This window comes from Schistocerca americana, chromosome 6, assembly GCF_021461395.2.
Source record: "Schistocerca americana isolate TAMUIC-IGC-003095 chromosome 6, iqSchAmer2.1, whole genome shotgun sequence".
Classification (NCBI taxonomy): domain Eukaryota; kingdom Metazoa; phylum Arthropoda; class Insecta; order Orthoptera; family Acrididae; genus Schistocerca; species Schistocerca americana.
Window position 1 is genome coordinate 2173983 of NC_060124.1, and position 14099 is coordinate 2188081.

A 14099-nucleotide genomic window follows, 5' to 3' on the forward strand; every position below is an offset into this window, starting at 1 on the left:
TTGCAACTCCCTCACGCCGCCACTGATAGATATTTCTCCAGTATTTGTAACGCATTGTCTCGATGCCATGTCAGAGGTTCTGTGATATATCCACTGAGTTATAGGCTATGAGTAATTGAGAAGGATCACAAACAGTAGTAGATGGTGTGATGATGGAGGTCATGAGAAATGTACACAAGCTTTTCAGATCTCTAGTCCTACGCTTTTGGTAGAAATGCTGTCTGGGATTTGGAATCAAGTCTTTCCATTCAAGCACATACCTGCAATGGGTCCTTTAAGATTAGAATCACTACTCAGTCATATTTGTGGCACCCCCTTATCCCCTGCTGTGACATCAGCTGATGGTGTGAGCACTGCTACAGAAGGTGGTTGGAAAGTGCCACACACCCCCTGCCAAGCCCCCCATGGTGGGAAGTTTGAATTTTGGAGTAAAGATAGTTCGATCAGGCTACCTCTAGACGTCATACTGCGTAAACCATATTATCACTGCTGTTACCATAACACAATGCACACACTGGATGATTTTAAATAAAAGTCATTTCAAAATTGGGTAATTTTATCACTTGGTTGCACTGTCGGCGACATGTTGGTCGGATACTATACACAATGGCGATCACTGTCTCGGTATTTGTCTGGAAAAACAATGTGATTCGTGGGTAATGTCATAGGTGGATTTAGAAAGCCGATATAGCTTTTAACACAGATACTTGTATGCATCTGTAGAACCAAGACCGTTGTGACAGTAATTGTTGCGGTCGGTTTTTTTTTCACATCTGGCCGGTTCCATCTCTCTTTCTAAGACATGGTGGTGGCACTCGCAAGAAAAAATTATGAGACAAGTCTATGATTCACGTTTCCCATTAATGGTAGGAGCTGTCAGAATGGATAGATCTGTTGGAGTGTAGTAATGTAGTTGAATTAACCGTGTTGTCCTCTAGAAGACCGAACAGCGAACTAATACTTAATATGTTTTGAATGGCTTTTGTGATCAAGTGAAAATTTGAAGAGATTTAATATGATGAATATGGGGGTGCGTTTGCGCTGGACCGTTATTCCTTCCCATGTAAATTGTTCCATTGACTTGTTCTGCATATTTCGCGCCTTTATCTAGTTGAGAGAAGATCGATCATGGTGTGTACATACAGCATTTGGAAGACACTTTTGCCAGATCTCTAGATATGAGAAACACATTAGTTGACCTTGTAAATTATAGAGCTGATTCGGACTCTGTTACATCACTGACATCAGTATTCGTAAGTGGAAATATCAGATTCCTCGATTTGTTTCAAGTTCTCACGTAAAGTTCCTCGCAGATGGGATAAGCACCAAAGTTTCAGGTTTGTAGAGAAATAATTTCCAGTCGATATCTTCAGAATCATGTTGCGCGAGTGATCAGTAGGCTACTGCTGTGTGCAAACCATGTGAAAATATATTTGTTCTTGTAATCCCAGGGTCTGGAGACGGGTGTAGAGAAAAGAAAGCAGAGAAGCAGGTCCAGACCAGCAACAGAAACGGGTTTGTGTCAGCAGGAACAAGCCCAAATTTGTAGAACAGTTCTGAGAGAGACTTCGGCCAACTGAGGGTGCTGTGGCCACCCATTGGGCGTGGATGCCGTAGTGCCGTGACTATACGTAGTGTGCTGTCTGTCTTCAAGGTATATGTACGAATGATGTAATAGGGGTGATTTTGTATGTTTACTACATCACACAATATGTGGTGATATATTGCTGGATGGAGATCGGTTTCACACTCTAATATTCAAGCTCCTGTCCTCAGTGGGACGGCAGTGTAATTGAGTATGATTCTTTCTGTATTTGACGATATGCAGGGCAGATTGGGAGGCTTAGTTGTCAGTGGAATTTGGCGATCGGTGTAAGATAGTTTTTGTCTCCATCTGCAGAAAGAAAGAAAAGGCGGAAGGTGCTTCCACACTTACAGCATCAGTAATTCGGTGACTAAATTCGATAAGAGCCAATCACAATCCCACAGTCATTCACAAGACATCCATTGTGCTGGGATATAGGTATCTATACATAGCGGAGAGAACGTTTGTGTATGTTGAGAGCAGGAAGGGTAATTCGTGATGGATAGGGTTATTATGCACTATTTTTTAAACAGGTTCTGAAAGGGCAAGAATATCCATGCATATAAGCTGAGACATCATGAAAACTCCTACAAAAGGGGAAGTTAAGTATTTCTGGCACACTATGCAATTTCCTAGAGTTCGACTTAGTTATGTTTTTACATAGCCATGTGATATCAGTATAAGATTGAGGAACTTGTTAGATGTGCTTCCAATGGTTTGTAGCTATGTGCTCGTACTTCACGGTGTAGCGTCAGTCATGCTGGGCAGTTATGCAGCGTTAGATGCGGCTCGCGTCTCCATCTAAGAACATTGCACACTATGCTAGTCTGTGAAGCATTGTAACATTTCTCTCTCTGTGCTGGGCCACAGGTACAGCAAGGGGCCGCACCAGCAGTGGTTAACACATGGTACTTATTTACATAGAGATGTGACATCACTATCAATAGGTATCACATCAGCAACAGTAAACACACACAATTTCTGCCCACAGGTGTCTCGTATATGGGTCCGGTGTGAGCGCTCATTGGAGTTCTGTGACGTCAATATAACACTGACTGTATACCCAAAAATAGACCAACTTTCACACGCAGCAGCGTGAGAACGTTGGGTTACACTTTCTCTCATCTTGCGGTGGCTCGCGCTGGCGTCAGCGCGGTTGACAAATAAGTCTTCACTCACATCTGGTCGCATCAGCAACAGTGGCTATGTGAACATGTATTTCGAGAGAAATTTCTCAGGTCGGATATATCGCCGCCACATGTGTGTCGGACCCAAATGGGCACCTGTGTCGCTTGACAGCTCACAGCTGTGACACTTCGCAGGTGTGACAGTAGCCTCCTGTGCAGTCTAGAGGACACGGAACAGCGGGTAGTGTCTGCGTACATAATTTACGTGTTTGTTGAATTATTTTGTGTGCGACTCTGTGGGCTGCTCCATGCCTTATTTGGACAGTTTACGTGTTGATTTCGTGTCTTCACATCTGTGTACTGCATTATTAAGAGGAGTTTGCATGTCTGTACTGAAATTATTTTGGTAAGTTAGGAGTTGTCTGCATGTCTGCAGAGCGTTATTTAGGAGTAGTTTATTGATCTGTTGGCTGTGTGCCATGACCCCAACCATGTGTTTTGTATCAGTGTGATAAACATATTGTCTTTGAAAATCGTACCCTAAATATATTGTTCCAAAATAAAAAAAAAATACACTCCTTCCTTACTCTCTCCAGCAGCCCATCACAGGCTGCGTCATTTTCCCGCCTTTTTCCCCCTCCAGACCACCATCTTGGATTACATCACAGGATGGATGACGTTAGCCTCTGATGGGAGTATTGTGTACTATGTCAGTTGGAGTCTAGATATCATGGTGGAGACACTGCCTGCAAAATAAAAACTTAGTCCAGCACAGGCAGAGTCGATTTCCTGCTACTTCCCCCCACCATCTTGGATTACATCATGGAATGTACAATAGTGTCCTCTGGTGGTGGTACTGTGTACTAAGTTCAGACCTCGTGTTCAACACACTGTTACCCGCCATCTTGGATAACTATACTTGCGTCATCAGCTGACATTATGGCTGCCATCTTGGATTACCTCACAGAACAGACAACGGCGCCTGCTGGTCGTGGCACTGTGTACTCGGTCAGTTTGAGTCTGGACCTCGTGGTGAACACACTGTATGGTTCAAAATGGCTCTGAGCACTATAGGACTTAACATCTGAGGTCATCAGTCCCAATGAACTTAGAACTACTTCAACCTAACTAACCTAAGGACATCACACACATCCATGCCTGAGGCAGGATTCTAACCTGCGACCATAGTGGTCGTGCGGTTCCAGACTGAAGCGCCTAGAACCGCTCGGCCACTCCGGCCGACACACTGTATGGTGGTGCTGCCTCTAATTGTTTAAATAAAGATTGGTGCATGATTTCGCCAGTTGAAGATTGGCAAGCATGTCTTTCAGATGGGTTATTATTTCACAATTTATGGGTTGTTTGGCTCTGTGGACTTAAAGGTATTACATTATTTACGAGTGGTTTGCAGGTCTGTAGGTTGTGCAATGCGTTATTTTGACAGTTTACGATTAGCAAGCACATGGGCAGAGCATTATAAACGAGTTATTTAGGAGTAGTCTGTATGCTGTGTGGCATGTCAGAGCTTGTGTTCTGTATCACTGTGATAAATATACTCCATCCCTAAATAAATTATTCCAAAATAATTAAAGTACGCTCCCTATTCTCTTCAGCAGTCCAGTGGAGGCTGAATCCTTTTCCCACCTATCCCTAGGAAGAGGTGTTGGTAGGGTGACTTAGGTTAGTCCAAATGCCATTTCTTTCCCACCATTTTCTTAGGTTATTAGAGATAGCCCAAGTGACCTTTTTTTACCGCCAAAAGTCACACTTGGCGCTAGTTCCTAGAAAGAGATGGCAATTGGGTGACTTAGGTTATTGGAGGTATCCAAACTGCCCTTTCTTTCCCGCCATTTTCTTAGGTTAGTAGAGATAACCATGGTGTGATGCATTATCCTTTTGGAATTTGAACTTACCGCCGTTTTTCGTGGGCCAAAATCCGCCAAATTGGATGACATCATGGCCGCAATCTTGGATGACGTCACCAGCTGGCATCAGTTGATGACGTCATCGCCACTGTCTTGGATAATGGTACTTTGGGGTAGAAACAGCTTTGCCCCAATTCTTAGAACGGTGCAGGAATGTTCCTTGGTAGAAGATATTAGACAATTATGTAAATTGAAGGTGGATGGGAGAGGTAGGAAAAGAAGGGGTAGGAACTTATACCGTGTGAATACTACGGTCGCAGGTTCGAATCCTTCCTCGGCCATGGATGTGTGATGTCCTTAGGGTAGTTAGGTTTAAGTAGTTCCGAGTTCTAGGGGACTGATGACCTCAGATGTTGAGTCCCATAGTGCTCGGAGCCAAAATCGTAACACAACACACACACAAATGTAATACTTACTAATGTAAACCCACCCGATGATGGAGGTTTAAACCTTCGAAACGCGTCGTGGAAATAAATAAAACGGTGACTGGTAACAGTGAAATTGTTGTTTCATTTAATGTCAGTAACAGTCACGGTAAAGCCTAACCTAAAAATGTTCGCATTTAAAGTGCTCGGAGCCATTTGATTTTTGGTAGGAACTTTTGATGTCAGCTGCATAGGGACATGTCAGAAAGAAAAGGTACCACGCTTTCATATGCTAGACATTTCTCCAATCTTCAGAGACGCAAGTGTACATAACCATCATAAGTGAGAGAAAAAAAAAAAAAAAAAAAAAAAAAAAGCCTGGGAGGTACATTACGAAACAATGAAAACAGAAGCGATGGACTGAGATAATTGGGAAGGCCCAGACTTCCAAAATTGTGATCTGTACACGCGTTTTGCCACCCATGCTTTCAGCTGGAAGGTCTGCCAGAAGCGATCATACCAACACCACTAGGAGCACTGCATCTCTAAACAAGTCGTGTTCCAGACACTATTTAGTGATGTGTGGAAACAAAACTCAGTAAATAAGCACATTAACAAAAGAGTGGGGTAAGCATAACTTTAAATATGTTACTATAATTTTTTTATTTATATGCTGCCATTTACAATGGACGTCGCACCTTCTTACTACGACAGATCGTATTTTAACAGTATGAATTTTACGTGTGCAGAATGTGAAACATTTTAATAAGGCTTAACAACTTGGCAGCTTTAAATACATATAGACTTAAAAGTAATTGTGAAACGGAATATCTTACAATTAACTATTATTTATAGAAGATAGGAATTTAGGAAGATAGAAAAGAATCTTGCTTTTAAAGAGGAGAAATATAAGATAAAGAAGCACACAGATTTGTATTAGAGATCTCTCTCGTCTTTGAAGGCTCGATAAATCGTTGAGCCTACCACATTCGAGGTTGCGTGCAAATCATTTGATAAATTTATGGGTACAGACGTATATTTGTATTATTCTTATATTACATCTGTTACTGCTCATAGCTTTAAAAAGGGCATAATCCGTATATTATTTGTGAATATTGGACTGCCTTATTTCTAAGTGTTGTCTGGTTGGTGTTTGGTCACTTGTAAGGCAAAACTATCTGAGCTTAATAACCAGTTATGTCATTTTTATTATAGGTATTACTCTACCTAAGCTTAATTAATAATCCAATCGCAAATTATTCAAACCAAATAAGACCAAATTTTCAGTTTTGAATAGTACATTAAGAGTATAGCCTATCGTTTGGTGTTGAAATGTAACACGCCATGCTCCTACAAATGGTAGAAAAGGTGGTGCTGTCACTGACTTATTTCGTTTCAACAGATGCTGTCGTTCCCGCGCAGAATCTGTTTTCCTCCAATACTACACGCTGTTGATAAAATTATCCACTTCCTTTCTTGTGACACTAACAGTCACTGTTTACGATCATTGAGTGGCGGTTGGTTGTGTTACTATGGCTTCAAAAAGGAAGAATAATAATGCAGATTATAACAGAAATAAGGTAAACACAGATGGTACCAAAGGACTGCCTTATTGAAGTTACAAATTAGATTATGTTCCAGGGAGAGCAGTTAGCGAATCTTGGAGGTAAATATAAATCTTTCCTGGAACAACCGAAGGGAACTGTATGGATGTAAATAATACCAATATTACCAGCAATGCCAATCTTATATCATTAATTTCCTTTCAGCTGCAGAATGAAATGTTATGACTCCATTGACGTAATTCAACGTAATAACATTTTGGGAAAATTTCACGATCTTCTTACCAAAGACGCCTAGTACTTACAGCTGCAACGCCTTGTTGAAGCAAAGAAAGTAAAGCAGACGCGTCCTCAGAAATCTGATCCAGAATATTGCGAAAACGGTAGAGATTCAACGTTTCTTTACCATATAATGCTTGGAGGTGAAAGGAAACTGATTTGCAAGAAAGCTTTCCTGAATATACGTGTAGTAACGAATTCGCGCGCGTTTAGAATTTGAAAATTGTTACTCAAGGGAACCACACATGTTAATAAATGCCGGAAAAACCCAAACACCAAGCAGACACCAGACAATATCCTTGCACTCATTCACGAACTCTTTCCCCACAAAAACTTCACACTATTCACAAAAAGAAGTAACATATTTAAACTCTGAACTAAATGTGCGGATAATGCACAGTATGTTCAACGACAAATATGCGGATTGTAAAGTAAAACATAATGTTTATAGTAATTATTATCGGGACAATATTAATTATTTCTTTGGCAGACCTCAAGTGAATGTCTGTTGTAAATGTGAAGAGCTGCCGGCCGGAGTGGCCGTGCGGTTCTAGGCGCTATAGTCTGGAACCGCGTGACCGCTACGGTCTCAGGTTCGAATCCTGCCTCGGGCATGGATGTGTGTGATGTCCTTAGGTTAGTTAGGTTTAAGTAGTTCTAAGTTCTAGGGGACTTATGACCTAAGATGTTGAGTCCCATAGTGCTCAGAGCCAGCCAACTCCAACCGGAAAGCCCACCTATAAATGAAAGAGCCAAGCTTGTCGACAGAGCGCAATTAAATGTTCATGAGCGTTGTAGTTCTAATTTTACAACTCACTTCGGGATGCCAAGAGAAGAGCCCAGTCTATTGATAATGTGGGAGCCATAGTTTCTGATTATATGCAAAAGTTGCTGCTTCCACATATCCGGATCCAAGAGATATCCTATCTGCACCAGCTGTGGTTGTGCTGTTTCAACATACATGATTTGAAAACTGAACACTCCAACACTCCACTGTGTATTTGTACAATGAAGGCTTAGGAAAGAAAGTTGCAAACAAAGCAGCATCTTTCATTTCTGATTACATAAAAAACTATCTCATTAAAAATGTGACTGATCTTTTGTTTTCTGATGGTTGTTTCGGCCAGAACAAAAATCATACCTTTATACGCATGTGTATGGGCATGGTTCAAGAAGGAATACTCAAGAGCATAACACACAATTTTCCAGAGAGAGGCCACTCATTCCTCCCGTGTGATCGCAACTTTGGACGATATAAGAAGAAAATAAAAACCCGTGGCCGCACCTACACCCCTTATGAATATATGGAATTGATAGTAAGCAGTAAAAGGAATGTGACAGTAAAATTTGTTGATGGAGATAAAATACTAGATTTTGGCAACTGGTGGCCAAAATATTTTAGAAAAAGTGTTGTTTAGTGTGAGACAGTGACAGAAAAATACAATAAAAAAATCTTCTTCGCTCCGAGCATCTTCAAAGAAATGCAATACCTTGAGACAGGAGAGTTGGTTGGCCTTCCGTATATCGATGGATTACTAAGACATACTTTTCACTTAAGAAAAAGACATGAGCCCATCTTTCCAGGATTAATGGACAGTATTCCAATGGCCTACCCAACATATCAAGTACCTGTCATCGAATATGCTCCTACTGCAAAATCATTCTATGAAGAAGTGCTTTCTTGGCCAGTGACTAACTTTATAGCTAATGGTCAGTTAATCATTATTGCTGTTAAAATAATTCACTTTGTTTTAACTTTTCAGACAATGCTAATGCATTATAAAGTTTTCATACAATTAAAACCTAGAAAAGCAAGAAATTGTTTGTAAATTGTGGAAACCAAATAAGTCAAAAAACTATGACATCATTAAACATCGAAATGATGTATTCTGAGTTAATTATTTCTCCCTCAATAGAAGCAGAATGAAGTCACTTTCAGTTCTTAAAAAATTCCAGTAATGTAGCAATAACACATAAGGCAGTAGTCAGTTCTTTTTTGTGTCTCCTGAGAAGTGTAAAAAATGACTTATTTGGTTTTAACAATTGACGATTCAATTATATCATTCAAATTACACATATTATGCAAGACGTTTCTGCATATATTGAAATATCAATTTCTGTGTTCTTTAATGTACTCGCATCTTATGTAATTAAACTCACTGTCTGTATCTGCTTCCTTATCTTGAGTCGTTTTCTGTGTTTATGTCTGCGTCTGTCGCGTTCCAAGTATCCTGGGCCCCTGTTTGTTTGTTTGCCCTTATGGAAATATGTCATTGTTCTTGTTTCTATATTTCATGTAAGGTACGTGACACAGTATCAGCTCTCTCATTCAGTCAGCGTCAACGTCCGGCTGTCGTAGAATTTGTTCTGTGTTGTCACACTCACTTCGGGATCCTATGTATGTGAGCCTGTCACAGTGTCAAGTGACATGTTCAGGAATTTATTCATCGCAAATGCATGGGTGCATTACTTGGCACCTTTCTGTGATTTCCTCTTATACAGGGAGTTACAAAATGGTACGGCCAAACTTTCAGGAAATATTCCTCACACACAAATAAAGAAAAGATGTTATGTGGGCATGTGCCCGGAAACGCTTAATTTCCATGTTAGAGCTCATTTTAGTTTCGTCAGTATGTACTGTACTTCCTCGATTCACCGCCAGTTGGCCAAATTGAAGGAAGGTAATGTTGACTTCGGTGCTTGTGTTGACATGCGACTCATTGCTCTACAGTACTAGCATCAAGCACATCAGTACGTAGCATCAACAGGTTAGTGTTCATCACGAACGTGGTTTTGCAGTCAGTGCATTGTTTACAAATGCGGAGTTGGCAGATGCCCATTTGATGTATGGATTAGCACGGGGCAATAGCCGTGGCGCGGTACGTTTGTATCGAGACAGATTTCCAGAACGAAGGTGTCCCGACAGGAAGACGTTCGAAGCAATTGATCGGCGTCTTAGGGAGCACGGAACGTTCCAGCCTATGACTCGCGACTGAGGAAGTCCTAGAACGACGAGGACACCTGCAATGGACGAGGCAATTCTTTGTGCAGTTGACGATAACCCTAATGTCAGCGTCAGAGAAGTTGCTGCTGTACAAGGTAACGTTCACCACGTCACTGTATGGAGAGTGCTACGGGAGAGCCAGTTGTTTCCGTACCATGTACAGCGTGTGCAGGCACTGTCAGCAGCTGATTGTCCTCCACGGGTACACTTCTGCGAATGGTTCATCCAACAATGTGTCAATCCTCATTTCAGTGCAAATGTTCTCTTTACGGATGAGGCTTCATTCCAACGTGATCAAATTGTAAATTTTCACAATCAACATGTGTGGGCTGACGACAATCCGGACGCAACTGTGCAATCACGTCATCAACACAGATTTTCTGTGAACGTTTGGGCAGGCATTGTTGGTGATGCCTTGATTGGGCCCCATGTTCTTCCACCTACGCTCAATGGAGCACGTTATCATGATTTCATACGGGATAATCTACCTGTGCTGCTAGAACATGTGCCTTTACAAGTACGACACAACATGTGGTACATGCATGTTGGAGCTCCTGCACATTTCAGTCGAAATGTTCGTACGCTTCTCAACAACAGATTCGGTGAGCGATGGATTGGTAGAGGCGGACCAATTCCATGGCCTCCACGCTCTCCTGACCTCAACCCTCTTGACTTTCATTTATGGGGGCATTTGAAAGCTCTTGTCTACGCAACCCCGGTACCAAATGTAGAGACTCTTTGTGCTCGTATTGTGGACGGCTGTGACACAATACGCCATTCTCCAGGGCTGCATCAGCGCATCAGGGATTCCATGCGACGGAGGGTGGATGCATGTATCCTCACTAACGGAGGACATTTTGAACGTTTCCTGTAACAAAGTGTTTGAAATCACGCTGGTACGTTCTGTTGCTGTGTGTTTTCATTCCCTGATTAATGTGATTTGAAGAGAAGTAATAAAATGAGCTCTAAGATGGAAAGTAAGCATTTCCGGACACATGTCCACATAACATATTTTCTTTCTTTGTGTGTGAGGAATGTTTCCTGAAAGTTTGGCCGTACCTTTTTGCAGCACCCTGTATAATTTCAAATACCTTGTTGCGTCTGCCTTTCTTCAATCACTATGCTGCTGCTCCTTCGACGGAGGGTGATGCCAATGGAACACATGCCTATCTCTACGCATATTGCCGCCGCTGATGTTACGCCGAATGCACCTAACATGCTGAGCAGAACACTTCAATGGCCAAGTCTGACAATGATTCCGTGTTTTGCAAGTCCCAGTCGATGCGTTCAGGCGCTCGCTGCAAAGCATACTATGGGTTCTAATGATATGTACGTCTTTGTGGGTCTTCTATATTTTGTGTTATTTTGTCTTGCTGAGCATTGTATTTATTGCTTTGTTGGTCGTAAGTCTGGTTGTTCAGCTAACTACAGTTTGTCGCCAATGTGCAAACCTAGAAAACTTTTTTGTGCTGCAAGGTTGTGTTATTTAGTTTGATGCTGTGATTTCTTTTAAGTTCGCCTTTCATTAGTAGTGTACCATTTTATTAGATGCAATTGTTAGTTTACTGTTGTTACACCATTCATTGATATTTACGATAACTGTATGTACATAATATATTTAATAAAGTCATTATTATCAAGCTGTCTCTCTCCCGCCCCTCAATGCCTCTAACTGAAATTAACTGGGTCCCTAGCTTCACTACAAAAGGTTCACCCATTTAGACAAGGTCAATCGTCAGGCCAACCTGACTGCCTCGAAGCGCCAGGATCTGTTCATAGCACTGGTGAACTGTAAAAATATCGATGTCGGAAGACTGACAACAATAAGTAAAATCAAATATCTCCTCCATTCACATTTACCTACCACACAAGAAGATAAACGCAGACACTGAAAGAAAAGTCAACAAAAATTAAAATTCATGAAGCTATGAAGGCAAACTATTAAGAAGGACATACCACTATAAGTTAAAAGTAAAGCTTATTTATTTATGTCCATTAGTTAACGTCTCCATATGTACACACAGTCTGAAACCTATGGCTTAGCTTAACCTCAATAGCACCATTGCACACTCCGTGTCCTTCCTGAAAACTAAATACTGTAACAGATATCTATGGTTTCCACAATGTTCTACGGAGGGAATTCCTTCCTCCGACCTGTTAACAGATTATTGTGATTTCACTTCAGCACTTTACCTTCGCTGTAAACATTGCTCTTCGCTTTTAGTTGGTGCAGGAAGAACTGCCAACCTCTTCCTTCGTACCTTCTCATTATTGCCTCTCGCTGCAGCCCACACTCCTCATTAACTTTTGCGGCCGCCAACACGATCCTTAAAACCTATTGAGACGAACTCCCATTGTGCACTTGACTTCATGCCACCTCGTACTGTGGTGATACGTCCTCCCGGGTGAATAACTGATGTACCCGTCATTCGGAACCAATAGATACAATTTACAAAAGGAAAGCAACACTTTTCACCTACAAATGCACCTCCCCTGGAGTTCCCGGAGTCATTACGATTCCGTAACTACTCCAGTATCGTGCAGGCTTCGTGACAAACAATACAACAGTACAACTGCGTCCGGCGTCTGAAGGATTTTGTAGCCGAGCGCGTAGGCCATTCGGCTTCACCAAGTCACTGCAACGTACACACCATTAGCCACCGATATGTTGTGCTCCCTGCTGGCAAGGAGCGGCCGCCAGCCATCGCAAGATTACGCCATTGACGTTTAACCTAAGAATGATAGACACAAATAAATATTCCGATTCATATCCCCCTAAACTAATCATCACAAAATTATTTATTTATAAAATGCATTACATTTCGAAAAACTACCTGATACAATGATCGTAGACTGAAATTTCTCTTTCGAGTAATTATTTGTCAACACGACGCAAATTTTTAAGAAGGGCGTTCAATAAGCAATGCATCACTTTTTTTTCTAGTCCAGTTTGCGCTGAAAATGCGGAAACTGTTATGGGACATTGTGGAATATTTCCTCGTCGGCCCATATAGGTTCATGAAGTTCCAGTGGATGGCGGCGTTATTTGTAATCTTCAAAATGGTGCCTGTAACGGGGATGCGTTTCAAGCAGAGAGCTGTCACTGAGTTTCTTTTGGTGTAAAACCAGATCGCCGCAGATATTCGTAGGCGCTTTCAGAATGCCTACAGAGACGGTGAGTACTTAGCGCGGCGGCTGTCATCGCCGCAACACTGTCGCCCAGACCTGTCCAGTCCTGGCCGCAGACTGCTATGTCTCCCGAAATGTTACAACATGCGGACACTCTCACTCGAGGTGTTCGACCAATAACAATCAGGCAACTCGCTGCACAGCTGAAAGTGTCTGTTGATAATGCTGACACACCCGTCCGCCAGTTGGGGCTGCCAAAGCTGTGTGCTTCTGGGTCCCTCGCCGCCTGACAGATGACCATAAAGAGCGACGAAGGACCGTCTGTAGTCAATAGCTTGCGCCTTAAGTACCTGATCGTGAGAATTTTTTGCCGAGCATCGTCACAGGCGAAGAAACATAGGTTAATCACTTTCAGCCGGAAACAAAACGGCAATCCACGTGGCGGCACACCACCTCTCCTCCGAAGAAAAAGACAAAGCCGCACCTTGAGTTGGTAAAGTCTGCTGGGACTGTGAAGGGGTTATTGTGTTTGATGTCTTCCATCGTGGTGCAACTATCATCTCTAAAGTGTATTTGATAGACTCAGGAAAATAGAAGAAACAACTTCAGTGTGCTTGTCGCCACAAAAATACAGAGGAACTTCTTCTTCATGACAACGCGAACCCTCACACGAGCCTGTGCACCTGGGGAGGAGCACTCAAAACTTGACGGTGCTGTTCCTTCTCGTCCACCCTGCACCCCCGATCTCGCACCTTCCACCTGTTTGGTCCAATGAACGACAGACTCTGCGGGAAGCAGTGTCTGGCTGATGGAGAGGATATTGGTGCAGCAAGTCGTTGGCTCCGACGTCGACCAGTAGAGTGGGCAAAAAGGGCCTTCCAGTAACGTGGCGTTGTGCCGTCTGATTGGACGAAGGTTATGTTGAAAAACAGGGTTTTATAGCCAAAAGAGTGGGGATAATATGATGTAATGATTATTAAATCAAGACCCTAAGCTGTTGACAGGCGTTGATATACATCAGCAGGGACAGTTGAAAATGTATGCCCTGACCAGGATTCGAACCCGGGACCTCCTGCTTGTATGGCAGACGCTCTATCCATCTCAGCCACTGAGGGCACCGTGG